Raw genomic sequence first — 14,395 nt, forward strand, 5'->3', positions numbered from 1 at the left:
TGAGTGAGGGCAAGGGTAACTAGGGAATAAATCAGAGAAACAAAGAGGTCCAGATAGTTCATAATTTGTTAGCATTTAGACAGCCTTTGGCTTTATTCTGAGGAAGATGGGTCTCCACTGGAAAATTTTGAGAAGAGTACATTACATGACTTAGAGTTTAATAGGATTACTCTAGTTGCTGTGCTAGGAATAGATTGTAGCAAAGGCAAAAGAAGTAGAGAAAGGAACTAGTTGAGAAGAATTCCAAAAATACAAATTAGAAATGATTCTGGCTTATGCCAAGATAAACTAGTGACACAGTGAATTAGATTCTAGATAATTTTGAAGAAGTTAACAGTAATCACAAAGTGATAAGATGTGGAGTATGAAAGTAAGAGTCAAAAGTGACAAAGTTTTGGTCTAAGTAATTGACAAGATGGAATTGCTGTTAACTAGAGATGAAGAAGCTCATTTTAATAGGGTATGAAAATGTTGAATGGCATTTGAATATACTAAATCTGGAGTTCAGGAGAGAGGGCCAAGCTAGAACAACAGTTTGGGAGTTGTCAAAGATTGTTTTCTGGAGAATGTCAGTGTTCGAAGGTAGGAAAATGGAGGGGAAAACCAGCAAAGGACAATGAGAAGCAGCTGTGTACAGAAGAATTAGACTATAGGATGGTGCCAAGCAAAGGCAAGGGAAGAAAGTATCTCAAGAAGGAACAAGGAAGCGAATGTTCAAATGCTTTTTAACATTATGATTTAAAATGCACCATTTGACTGAACATGAAGAAATTGGATCGAATGCCAACAAACATTTAGTTAGTTCATGATTCTTTTGGTTTGGCTGATCCTGGCTAGACTCAGCTGGATCTTAGCAGGATTTACTCATTCACTCGCATTAGCTGCCAGGTCAGCTTGGGGCTACCTGTTCCTAGAAATTCACAACTGGGAAACCTGTCTGTGCTCCATGTGGTCTCATGTCCTCCACCAGGTAGGCTCAGACTTGTTCATATGGTGGACAGAGAGGGTTCCAAGAGAGGAAGAGAAGCATGGAAGAAATTTTGAGGACTAGACCAGGACAATATCACTTTCATTACATTTTATTGCCAAGTAACAAGGTCACCCAGATAAAAGATGGAAAAATAGTCTCCATCTCTTAATGGTAGTCACATTCAAAAGACATGAATATGAAGAGGAGAAAAGGATTGTGACAATATTAACAATTTATTACAATGACTTTTACAGAGCATGCTAAAAATGAAGAATACAAATACATTTTATAACTTTTTGAGTGTATCACTCATTAATATTGAACTCCTAGTTTTGTGATTAGTCAAAACTGAAGTTATATGCTAGAGAGGAATACATGAAGAAAAGTCTTAAGTAATTACCTATTTGCTGAGAGAAGACTATTTTATGTCATATAATCTCATAGTCCTCAAACTGAGATATTGTGTTCCCAGGAGATGTGGTGGCATGCCTGGAGGTATATAAAGTCCAGGATAAGTTAAACTCATCTTCTTAAAGGATAACATTTACACTCAAAATAATGGGAAATTAGTGTTTTAAGAAAAATATTTAAATTTTCTATAAATTATTATAAAGTTTCCTTAATTTTAAAGATAAGGCAAGGTTTCAATGACATTTCATGTTTGTGGCATCTCAGGTTCTAATCTTATGAGTTTACTCCTTTTGACTATTAGGAGAGCTATGCTGAAAAATTTAAGAGAAATTATCATAATTTATGTGCCCTGAGAGTTTATAACTGTATCCTGTTTGTGCAGGAAACTTAGAAGATGAAATAGCTGAGTGTGCATGTTCAAATAATTTGATCTGCTAAGTCACTTTAATTATTTATTTTTGCAATTAACATTGTATTTTTAAAATCATACAAATATATCCTAATGATATTGTAGAAATAGGAGTAAGGTAAAATTTAAAGATCCTGGTTTGTTCTTCTGATTTGCTTATTAACTCTGAACAAGTAACTGAAGAGTAGACTTAAGTATCCTCCTCTATTCAATGGGGGAACAATCTGCATAATATAACCTCATCAAGAATAAGTAAAATACTATATAAAACATACAAAGGAAGTGTGACTGATAGTCATAATTTTATTGACTAGATATCTGCATTATGGCGTCTGGTCAATATGTAATACTATATATTCTGTGGATAAAATGTTACTTAGATATATGTATCTTAGATACTGTCACTTATCCTGGATTATGTAGGACTTTTGAAAATAAAATAAAATTTATATTAAATATTGCAAAGACAACATTTCAGACCAGTTTAAGATCTAGAACCTTTGAATTCTGAAATTGGTTTTCAGCACCGCGGACAGCGTCACAGTGTTTCTGTGGTAGCAGCGAAATGACTTTGGAATATCAAAAGACTTTGGTAGGGAGAACTTTAGTTCATATACCTGTCCTCAAACTTAAATAGTATTGTGAAAAAGAGGAAGGAAAACCATCTATATTTTTATTTCAAAATTTAAAAATTAACCAGGGCATCACAACCATGGAAAAAATAAATAAATACATACTGATCAAATAATATGCTCATATAACTGATGTAACTGACTAAATGCATTCTCATAGTAATTTAACTTTTCTCTTATCCTTCTAATAAGATATAACTACACACTGTAGTATACTATAATTATCAAATCTCATATAGCATGTAATTTAATATTTGTATATTTTGAAATATCTTTAAAAGCTTGAGTTGATTAAAGATTTTCCAGTTTGTATTTTATTAATTTTATTGTCCTGCATTAACTTTACTCCTCCAACACCCCTCCAAATAACATTAATAACAATAACATAGTGCAGAATTTCTCTAGTAACAAAAAACGTATACACTTCCACAAAGAGATGTTCAATAAAGATAAATTTGACAACTAAAATTATTTTGTAGGCGATACATATTGTTTTCACAGGTGGTAAATAAAGTTAAGCAGTAAGTTTTTAATAATGCTATGACAAGCTTCCATTTAGTTTAAAAATCATGTAAGTAAATTTAACTAAATCCCAAAATTAGGATTTCAAATTTTAAAAATTCATACTCTAGTGATTCTTAAATGTTTACTTTACAATCAATTAAGGCAGTTGATTTCAAATACAGTGGAATTATGAGCTATACACCACATCAAACTTGCTAGATGCAGCATTACCAAAGTATCTTTAATAAAAATGATTCCACTTTTGGCCAGGAGATGGAGCTGTCATGTAAGATGCTGCCTTACAGTTATTTATTTATTTTTCAATTTAGCATGCTGCTTTCTAACAGACAGTGGATACCATCGAGTGAATGTCAGAACAGAAAGCCAAGGCAGAAGCAGAGAGGATGCTGCAGTCGTCCTTTCTTGTTTTTTCTTTTTCAGTGAGGATAGAAAACATATGAGATTTTACTTTCTGCTCCAGTCAAAATTCTGAGGAACTGCATTGGAGAATATTATATTTAACCCATATATGGATTCTGAGCAATGATTTACAATTCTCTTTATTTCTGGTAAGTGAACATGATTCTGTTCCTATCAATGACTTATTATTTGTGTTAAGGATAACATTTGAAGTGTGTGCTTTGTGAGCTCGGAATCAGATCTAAAAGAATCAGAAGCTCTAATTCTAGCTGTTCTGCATCCTTAAATGTTCCTAGACTGAAATGGGCTCTGACTCTGACATGCTGCATTTTAATATTTCTTTGGCTTTCTGGCCTTTAGTGTCCATCTGTGGCCATGTTTGTGTACCTTTTGGGAGCGAAGCTTTCAAAGTGAAGGATGGATCTTCCTTTCAAAAGGGAAATATTGCTTCTTAATGCGGTGAACAAATTGTAGAAATGTAATGAAGCAGATTAACATGGCAGTGGCTTTGCCAAAGCCCTGGGCTGAGCCTTCTGATAGCAGCCTCTGGGGCATGCCAGCATCCTGAACCTGAAGGCCTTCTGAACAATTCCTGACAGTGTTGATCATATGGATTATTTATGCTTTTTTCCCCTTTTAGGAAAAATATGTAAGTCATTTTTCCCACCTGAATGCAAGATTTATGTAATGTATTTAATAGACTTGTAATGATGGTATAGACCCTGCCTCCTCCTCCAGTATGGATGTGAGGAATAGCTGAAAACAAATTAGTTGCTGAGAAAATGGATTTTTCTTTTATTTTGGTGGATTAGTGATGATAGGATGTGGCCATTTAAAATAGTTGATATTGTATAAGACGCTCATATTTAAAATTATTTTTGATCATGTGACATTAGCTATGCTAAAGAGTGGAATGACTCAGGAGCTGGGAATTGAATGCAACAGCTTTGCTATTCTGCTGCTTCTCATGCTTTTCCCTAAATTCTATTTTTATTATTATCAAATTAATAGGAAGAAAGCAATGTAGAAATCTTTCATTTAAAAGTCCCAGTTATCATTTAGATGAATTTATAATGAAATTTTGAAATATTTTAAAATTATTTTTGGAAGACTTTATTTTGAAATATCTCATTCCCCCTCTTTTGAAAGAGCAGTGTGTGTGTGTGTGTGTGTGTGTGTGTGTGTGAGAGAGAGAGAGATGCTGGTGGTGGAGGTGGCAGGTGGTGGGGGTGCATCAGGATGTTTCTGTCTTACTCATCATTTTCCTGTAAAGAGGTAGTTGTGCTGTGTCAGAGGTTGTGAAGGCAATGGAGAATGATTTTACAAAATGGTTCAAACCACGGAGGAAAAAATATCATTCTTTTGACATATGGGATCTATAAAGAGATTTAAGTTCCACTTGATTCTATATACATGAAATTTTTTTAGGGAGACAGATTTTTAGCATTTATCTATCTCATTATTTAAAGAAAAACAATTGTGGCTGAGAGAGTAAGTGAAATTCCCAGAGCCACATAATTAGAATCAGAGGCAAGACTAGAACACTGATTGACAGTTTTCAATCTTTCATAGTGGTAACACAGTTTACTTGTAGTGTGAACATATCCAAATGGCATATACCAGGTGTGCTGCTATTGACTCTGTGTATGTGTGTATATGTGTGCTTGTGTGTGTGTCTGGGTAAATTTTATGAAATAGTTTCTTTCAGTGTACATGTTACTCAATAACATATTATATACAGGGTTCAGTTTTCTCAGGCTCTTAACAAGGCATCTAAGAAAACTGAAACAACTATGGAGATTCCCTGTTTCTTAGTATACTCCTTTCCCCATTTGATGAAGTATGTTATTCCACCCTATGCCTGTGAATGATATGGATGGTCACATACTAGCTCACAACTCTATTCCTCCTACTTGATAGAACAGACTATACATATAGTCTATTGTTCCCTACAAGAGCATCCTCTCATGTCCTGGCCTTCCCTTTTTTTCACTTACTGAGCACAGGCCACACCCTACATCTTCAATATCTCAAGGGGAATAAAGAGATTAAAGTGTGTCACTTCTACATATAATATTTTATGGAGTACTACGCATCTACCGAGGACCGTCCATGGTAGGGATTGAGATATAAACAAAGACACATAGTTTGCCTCATAGAGTTTAACATAGAAATGTGCATGTACAGATATTACTATAGCTCAAAATAATATAAACATCAAAATGAAGAATGAAGAAAGGTGAGAAAGTGAATGGGACAGGTATATGACCACCTACCTAGTGCCAGGCACTGTGTTACATCCTGAGATTCAGAATAAGCCAACAGCCACAATTTCTGTCCATGAGGAACTCAGAGCCCAGAGAAAATGATTTTAAGGGGATATGATAGTTAAGGAGATAAATTAGACCTTTAAGAGTGAATTGGGTATGAATAAATAAAAATGCAAAGTTGCTCATTCCAGGCACAAAGGTGAGGCACCTGAATACAAAATAATAGTGAACTCTTGGACATTGTATAGGGAGATTATAAAGTATGGTAATTAATCCAATCTGTTTGAAGCCTACTGGTGTTGTATTCTTTTCCCCTGGGGCAGCAAAAATAAGGGTAATGAATTTGGCTTTTGATGTTGTGCATTTGACATACTAACACATACTCTCACATACAGATTCTCTGTAAGGAGGTGAAAATTTTATATCCAAATATCAGATTAGAAGGTAAAGCTAAATACATGAATGTGTACGAAGCTGTGGCAAGAAATAGGTCACACATAAATGAACATCCATTGGGAATAAAAATGAGTGAAGATGATTGGGATATAACTTTAATATTAGGTGGAGTAAGACAAGTTTGAAAAGGAAATTAATTGATTGTGGAAAAGTAATGGGAAAAATTAGAGTAATAACTGTCAAAGGAGACAAAGCGGGTAAATTGACTATCAATAGCAAACCTATAAAGTGCTTAATAAGAGAATAGGGTAGGAGCTGATGGATTTTATTATTATTAGGTCATGGATAGAATTGAAGAGAAAAGGTTTAGTAGATTCTCAGATATCGGGGCTTGAACTGAGGACTAAATGGGAAATGAGAAAACTGAAAAGTAATTTTAGATTTTAAGATATTCATTTGTGAAAAGACAGAGAGAGAACTTTTTTTTTTTTTTTTTTTTTTTTTTTTGTCTTCAGGGGTAAGGTACTGTTGAGGGAAATTCGATTTTAATTAGAATTGGTGAAACCTCAGCCCCTTCATAAAGTAAGGATATAAAGTCAATAGAGAGAAAGTGAGGAAAGAAGAAACAAAATAAATTAAAATCCTGCAGGAGACGAGAGAGGGAAGGTTCAAGAATATTTTTTCTTTGAGATTGGAAGAAAGAGTAGGAGATGATATGAAGGAAAGCTAATATAACTCACTATAGGTGCCCCATTCTTGGGAATTAACAATTTAATTTCAAATGCATACAAAAACTACCCTTTTACTCCGCCTTCATGTTTTTAGTATCACAATATACCTCTTTTCATATTGTATATTCATTAACAAATTATAGTAGCTATAATTATTTTTAAATATCCTTGTCCTTTGACCTTTTTCTCATAGTTAAATGGTTAACACAACATTATATTACAGTATTAGAATATTCTGAATTTGATTATACGTTTACATTTACTAGTGTGTTGTACATTTTCATGTTACTAATTTGCGAGCTTTCATTTCAGATTAAAGAACTTCTTTTAGTATTTCTTATAAGGCAGGTCTAGTGAATGATCTATCTCAGCTTTTCTTTTTCTGGGCAAGTTTTTATTTCTCCTTAATTTCTGAAGGATAATTTGCTGAATAGAGAATTATTTGTTGCCATGTTTATTTCAGCACTTTGAATATGTCATTCCATCCTTTCCTGGACTGTATGATTTCTGCTGAGAAATCCACTGATTGCCTAATGGGGGTGCCTTTGTAGGTTACAATCTTCTTTTCTTTAACTGTTTTTAGTAATCTGTCCTTGTCTTTAATTTTTGACAGTTTTATTTTAATGTGTCTTAAGGAAGGTTATTTGCGATTGAAATTATGGGATGATCTGTTAGCTTCCTGAAATTGAATGTCCAGATCTCTCCCCTGGTTTGGGAAGTTCTCAGCCATTATTTCTTTAAATAAGTTTTCTCCCCCCTTCTCCCTCTCTTTTTCTTCTGGAACTCCAATAATTCACATGTTGTTTCTTTTTATAGTACCCCATAGATCACATAAACTCTCTTCACACTTTCATTCTCTTTTCTTTATTCTCCTCTAACTGGATATTTCAAGGTTCCTATCTTCTAACTCACAGATTCTTTCTTCTCTTTGGTCTGTTCTAATGTTGATACTCTCTATTGTGTTTTTTATTTCATTTCATTGAAATCTTCAGTTCTAGAATTTCTGTTTGATTCTTTTGTGTGTACTCTCTAACCATCTACAAAAGCTCCCTCATGCTACTGCCTTCAGAAGCCTGCACAAGGAGCTGATTGCAGAGTAGGAACAGCGTATGAGTGAGGAACTCAGGCAAGTTGCAGGAATTCACGGATGATGCTTTCCCAGCAGCTCATAGGTGAATTTCTTGATAGAGTCCACAATGTAATCATCAGGGACCATGTGGATGACTGCCCAAGTCACTGTTCTTTATGTGCTCATAGACTGTGGCTGAGAGGGGCTGGAACTAGTTCATAGGCTTCTATAGGGCCCACAGCTAGTACCAAGGTGTGTTTGCCTATTACCTGATGCACAGGTGCATGAGACAACTCCTGAATCCCTTAGCATATGGTGCTGGATCCATGATTCCCACAGAGTTACTTTTGTTTATAGAAAGATGCCACATTTTTGTTGTTGTGGGAGAACACAAGAAACATTTATGGTGTTGAGATGCTGATGTCATTTCATTAAATCACTAGGATTTCATTAAAATTACCCAGTTTAGCTCTCCTAAAGAGTCTTCATGCATGTCTTCTTCTAAATCTCAGTTTAGATATTTTTTCTTTGCTAAATGCTTAATGTATATCTTTATTACTTTATTTATAGAAAGTCCTGTCTAACATAAGTGCACCAACTTGCTATTAGAAAATGTATCACTTTTCAATTGATCATATACTGAAAAGAATTTCCATTAAATATACTTGTCTTCAATAGGTCCCATGATTCCAGTGAAAAAAATTTTACAATAGTCCATGCTTCAGGAGATATATGTGAACTTTTGTCCTAGTTATATCTAACTCAAATGTCACTTCCTTCATAATGCTCTCTCTGATGTTTTCATATGCAATGTCACATTTTTTCTGTACTTCCATCCTGCAGCTATGTACACTTGTCATAATGTGGACTAGCCAGATATATGTGCACCTGGGTCATCTCTCATGTAAAATTGTGTATTACATAAGGACAGATGTGTCTATAGATCTACCAAGCTATCCAGTACCTACATATGCATAGGAAGTCTTCCATAGGAAGTGAGCCATCTGCTGAGCTCTAGTCATTTAAAACTTCAGTCAAGATACTATTTGAAATTTCTTACTTTCACAACATAACTATGTCCTACTTCAAGAGACTTGTTAAAATAGCTCTTAATAGTCTACTATAATATAATGAGCTTAAATAGCTTTAAAATTTTGTGTTTTAGTAGTACTACCTGGTGATTTATAAAAGGACATGGATGCAGTATATACAAAATTTTCAAAGAAAACTTAAATAGTAAATATAATAGTAGTATATATAAAATAGTAAATATAATTGTAGGGAGATCTCCCCCTCCCCACACACAGACACACGCGCTCGCACATGTAATCTCTATTTCCGAATATCATTCATAAGGAATTCTCTTACTCCATGAGTAAATAAGGTTTATAATCAATAACAGAATTAATCAACAGTAGTCACACAAACACATGTGCCTACACAGACACACACACAGACAAATACCCACACAGTCTTTTCCCTCTAGTCATTATTATCTATCTTTAAAAATGCAATCTAAAAAGTAAAATGACCAAGCTTCTAGAGGAAGTAGTGAAATGTAGCTTGCAGTTCTCTTCTGAAATATCATAATAGTGATGAACACGTATTTTATAGGATGTATCAAATCTTTAATTATAGAATTGTTTGAGACAATACTTTACTCAGCCAGTAAATTTAATCTCTGGTTCTATGTGGTTAATCATTTTTCCCTCAGCTTCTGGTTTCTCAGATTCCTGACACTGGAAAAATTTTGCTCATTATTAAAGACCAGAAAGGGTTATAAATGAAATAAAATATGATTTAGTAAATCAGTATAATGCATTTTACAACTCAAAACATTCTAAGAAGATATGAGTTTATTTTAGCTATATTTAAGTATATAATATCTTAGTTTTTGTAAGCAAATCAAGTATTCTTTACAAGTAACAGAAAAGGACTAACAAAATTGTCAGCAAGGGAAAAAAAATGGAATGTGTTGGTAGGGTATAGGGTAGCTCAAGACATAGCATAAGAAGGGACACATACTGGGATGTTCCAATATATAGGTAGTAAGAACCAGTGGAACATTAGTGATTCTGAAAGTGGGTAACAGAAAACAAAACAAAAAAACTATAACAATAATAATAATAAAAGAAAAAAGTCATTGGGATATATTTTTTACATTTAGTCTTTCAGAGAAGGCATAACAATGCTTTATATCAGGAATTTTATGCGAAGTGCTGCATGTGTTGAAATGTTTGGTGTCTTTTGCCCCAGTGATTCTCTTTCCTTGCATAGCATAAATTTCTTCATGCCCTCATAGCTTAGCAGTGAGAATTGATCTGAGAAGCCTTAATTTTCCTTTAGACTAGCCACTGGTAACTCTGTCAGATTGAATAGAGAGATTAACTTCTCTACTGCATTTCTTTTGAGTTATAGTATAAATTAATGTGTTAGTTTTATACTTAGTGGTTCCTGGAAGGAAGGGGACAGATTAAAAGGAGAGGGTGACAGGCAACTTCAAAAGTACATGGATTATAGTATGTAATTTTCAGTTTGTAAGCTAAGAGCTTTCATGGCCTTTGATGGTAGGCTAAATAATGGCTCCAAAGATATCCATGCCCTAATTTCTGGATTTTGTAAATGTTACCTTTTATGGCAAAAGAGACTGCAAATGTGATTAAGTTAAGAATTTTGAGATGGGAAGATTATCCTGAATTTTCTGGATAGGCCCCAAGTATAATCACAAGAGTTCTTATAAGACAGAGCACCTTATAAGACGGAGCGTCTTATTAAGATTTGTGTGCAAAAGAAGTAGATGTGATGACAGAAGCCAAGAGGTTGGAATAACGCAAGGTAGAGTTCACAGAACCAGGAATGTAAGCAGCCTCTAAGAACTACAAGAGCCTCTGGAGAAAGTATGGCCCTCCCAATACCTGGATGTCAGCCAAGTAAAACTCATCTAACTTCTGACCTCTAGACCCGTAGAAGAATAAATGTATGTTGTTTCAAGCCACCAAGTTTGTAGTAATTTGCTATAGCAGCCATAGAAAACTAATACACTTTGTTATTAAGTATGAAATGACTAGGGCATTCAGTAAATTAAAATCCTTATTGTCAATAACCTGTATTTTTTTCTATGTGAGCCAATTTTTGGTGATTTAAAGGAAGAGAATACATTAAATATTACCAGTGAGCATCTGCTATTTATTCTTTGGGGGCTAACTTGAGAAGCATGCTGTCTACTTTATAGTCAAAAGAAGACTAATTTTCAACATTATCAGTGGCTATCAGGTGAACTTAAGGCATAGTTAGGTTATTCATATTCAACTCATATTTATTATCATTGTCAAATAAATTTGGGTCATTTGTGGTTTGGAGTGGCAAATAGACATGGCAATGAAAGGCCATAGTCACACTTCTGAACAAAATAGGTGGCTTGCAAAATGACGATGGAATACTAGCTGTGCTGGATACACATCATTTGTTCCTCTGCTCTTCTACACCATGCTGTGAGACCTGGGAGGTTCTTTGTTGGCACTGTATCAAGAGGCACCCTTGGCCTGTGGCTTCTGGCTGAGATGGCCAAAGGAAGGTGCTAGCAGGGATTGGAGAGTTGAAAGACAATGAAGTTAGGGTATTTATTTCTCACAGCCCTCCCAGCCAGATTGCTGTAGCCAAGAAGCCCCTAATTCCTCTTGATTGCAGGAATCACTTCCTTCTCTTGCTTCCTACTGCCACTAGCCCTGGCATAGTGTACCATTGCTTTGTTGGTTTTCCTTAACCTTAATGTGCCTTTGTGAAGTCAGTTTTTGTTTTTATCTCTTCAATTAAATTCTCTTGTATCATCTATTTTTTTTGCCAAGAACACAAGCAGACCTCGGAGGTGTTGTGGGTTTGGTTCCACACCACCACAATAAAGTGAACAAGCAATAAGCAAGTCATATGAATTTTTTGGTTTCCCAGTGCACTTAAAAGTTATGTTTACACTACATTGCAGTCTACTAAGAATACAATAGCACTATGTCTTAAAATTTACATAATTTAATTAAAAGATATTTCATTGCTAAAAAATGCTAATCATGATCTGAACTTTCAATAAGTCATAACCTTTTTGCTGGTGGAGGGTCTTACTTTGATGTTGATGACTGCTGACTGATAAAATAGTGTTTGCTGAAGGATGGGGTGGCTGTGGCAATTTTGAAAAATAAGACAACAGTGAAGTTTACCACATTGATTGACCCTTCCTTTCACAAGTAATTTCTCTGTAGCGTGCAATGCTGTTTGATAGGTGTTTACTCAACTTCTTTCAAAATTGGGGTCAGTCCTGTCAAACTTTGTTGCTGCTTTATCAATTAAATTTATGCAATATTCTAAATCTTTTTTTGTCATTTCAATAATTATCACAACATCTTTACCAGGAATATCTTCCATCTCAATAACCACTTTCTTTGCTCATCCGTAAGAAACAACTCCTCATCCATGAAAGTTTTACCATGAGATTGCAGCAATTCAGTCACATCTTCAGACTCTACTTCTAATTCTAGGCCTCTTCCTATTTCCACCACATCTGCAGTAGTTTCCTCTGCTGAAGTTTTGAACCTCTCAAAGTTATCCATGAAGAGTGGAATTAACTTCTTCCAAACTGTAATGCTGATATTTTGACCTCTTTCTAAGATTCAGGAATGTTCTTAATGGCAGCTAGAATGGTGAATCCTTTCCAAGTTTTTAGTTTACTTTGCCCAGATTCATCAGTGGAATCACTATTTATGGCAGCTAAAGCCTTACAAAGTGTATTTCTTAAATAATAAGACTTGCAAGTCTGGATTACTCCATGACCCATGGGCTGCAGAATGGATTTGGTGTTAGTAGATGTGAAAACAACATGAATCTCATTGTCCATCTTCATCGGAGCTCCTGGGTGACCAGGTGCATTGTCAAAGAGCAGTAATACCTTGAAAGGAATCTTTTTTTCTGAACAGTAGCTCTCAAAAGTGGATTTAAAATATTCAATAAACCATGTTGTAATCAGATGTGCTGTCATCCAGGCTTTGTTGTTCCATTTCTAGAGCACAGAGTAAATTTAGCATAATTCTTAAGGACCCTTGAATTTTTCAATATGATGAATGAGCATTGGCTTCAACTTAAAGTCACCAGCTGCATTAGCCCCAAAGAAATTCAGCCTGTCCTTTGAAGCTCTGAAGCCAGACATTGACTTCTCTTCTCTAGCTATGAAAGTCCTAGATGGCACCTTTTTCTTCAGTAGAAGTCTATTTCAATCTACACTGAAAATCTGTTGATTATTATAGCTACTTTCATTAATATGTAATTTTTAATGTAATATTTTGTGCTTATACAATATTCACTAGTGCCTATATTACAATTCACAAAAATCAGATGATTTGATCCTCAAAATGACCCTGAGTTAAATACTCTTATGATGACATTGAAAAGATGAGGCTTCTGAAAAACATAAAGTTTAAATAACTTTATGGTCACATAGCTAGGAAATTTCTAAGCCAAAATTGAATCTAGGGAGTTTGACTACAGAACTGAACTTAGAATTGGTAATAAATTAATTAATGGGCTTTTAAAGATAATCTTGTATTTTTGGTGTCTATATAAGTCCCATAAATAAGACTAAGTATAGACAAAAATAGAATAAGTGGAAACAAGACAGGAAAATTTATTTCATAGGTAATAAAACTAAATAAATAGGACACAGAGATCTGGATTTGGAAATAGTCTGTACATGCATTATGCATACCTAAATGCTTCAGGGAGTCATTCAGTATCTTTTTTTTTTTAACATTTTTTATTGATTTATAATCATTTTACAATGTTGTGTCAAATTCCAGTGTTCAGCACAATTTTTCAGTTATTCATGGACACATACACACTCATTGTCAACATTTTTTTCTCTGTGAGTTATCATAACATTTTGTGTATATTTCCCTGTGCTATACAGTGTAGTCTATTCTACAATTTTGAAATCCCAGTCTATCCCTTCCTACCCTCCACCCCCCTGGTAACCACAAGTCTATATTCTCTGTCTGTGAGTCTATTTCTGTCCTTTATTTATGCTTTGTTTTTGTTTGTTTGTTTCTTTTTGTTTTTGTTTTTTAGATTCCACATATGAGCGATCTCATATGGTATTTTTCTTTCTCTTTCTGGCTTACTTCACTTAGAATGACATTCTCCAGGAGCATCCATGTTGCTGCAAATGGCATTATGTTGTCGGTTTTTATGGCTGAGTAGTATTCCATTGTATAAATATACCACCTCTTCTTTATCCAGTCACCTGTTGATGGACATTTAGGCTGTTTCCATGTTTTGGCTATTGTAAATAGTGCTGCTATGAACATTGGGGTGCAGGTGTCATCCTGAAGTAGATTTCCTTCTGGATACAAGCCCAGTAGTGGGATTCCTGGGTCATATGGTAAGTCTATTCCTAGTCTTTTGAGGAATCTCCATACTGTTTTCCATAGTGGCTGCACCAAACTGCATTCCCACCAGCAGTGTAGGAGGGTTCCCCTTTCTCCACAACCTCTCCAGCATTTGTCATTTGTGGATTTTTGAATGACTGCCATTCTGACTGGTGTGA

The 14,395-nt window shown here is 34.7% G+C and overlaps 1 protein-coding gene across 2 annotated transcripts in view; it reads left to right on the plus strand.

The window, feature by feature from the left end:
• The window catches only part of LOC102511393 (sodium channel protein type 2 subunit alpha), a 129,452-nt gene that overhangs the window by 3,113 nt on the left and 111,944 nt on the right, over positions 1–14,395 (plus strand). Inside the window, exon 2 of one of the 2 annotated variants that reach the window (XM_032479603.1) lies at positions 3,368–3,495. The gene's annotated coding sequence lies outside the window, so the exon portion shown is untranslated. Of the gene's footprint in view, positions 1–3,261; positions 3,496–14,395 lie in introns of those variants that run through there. The other variant, XM_032479602.1, reaches the window with a different exon arrangement.

This window comes from Camelus ferus, chromosome 5 (assembly GCF_009834535.1).
Source record: "Camelus ferus isolate YT-003-E chromosome 5, BCGSAC_Cfer_1.0, whole genome shotgun sequence".
Taxonomy (NCBI): Eukaryota; Metazoa; Chordata; class Mammalia; order Artiodactyla; family Camelidae; genus Camelus; species Camelus ferus.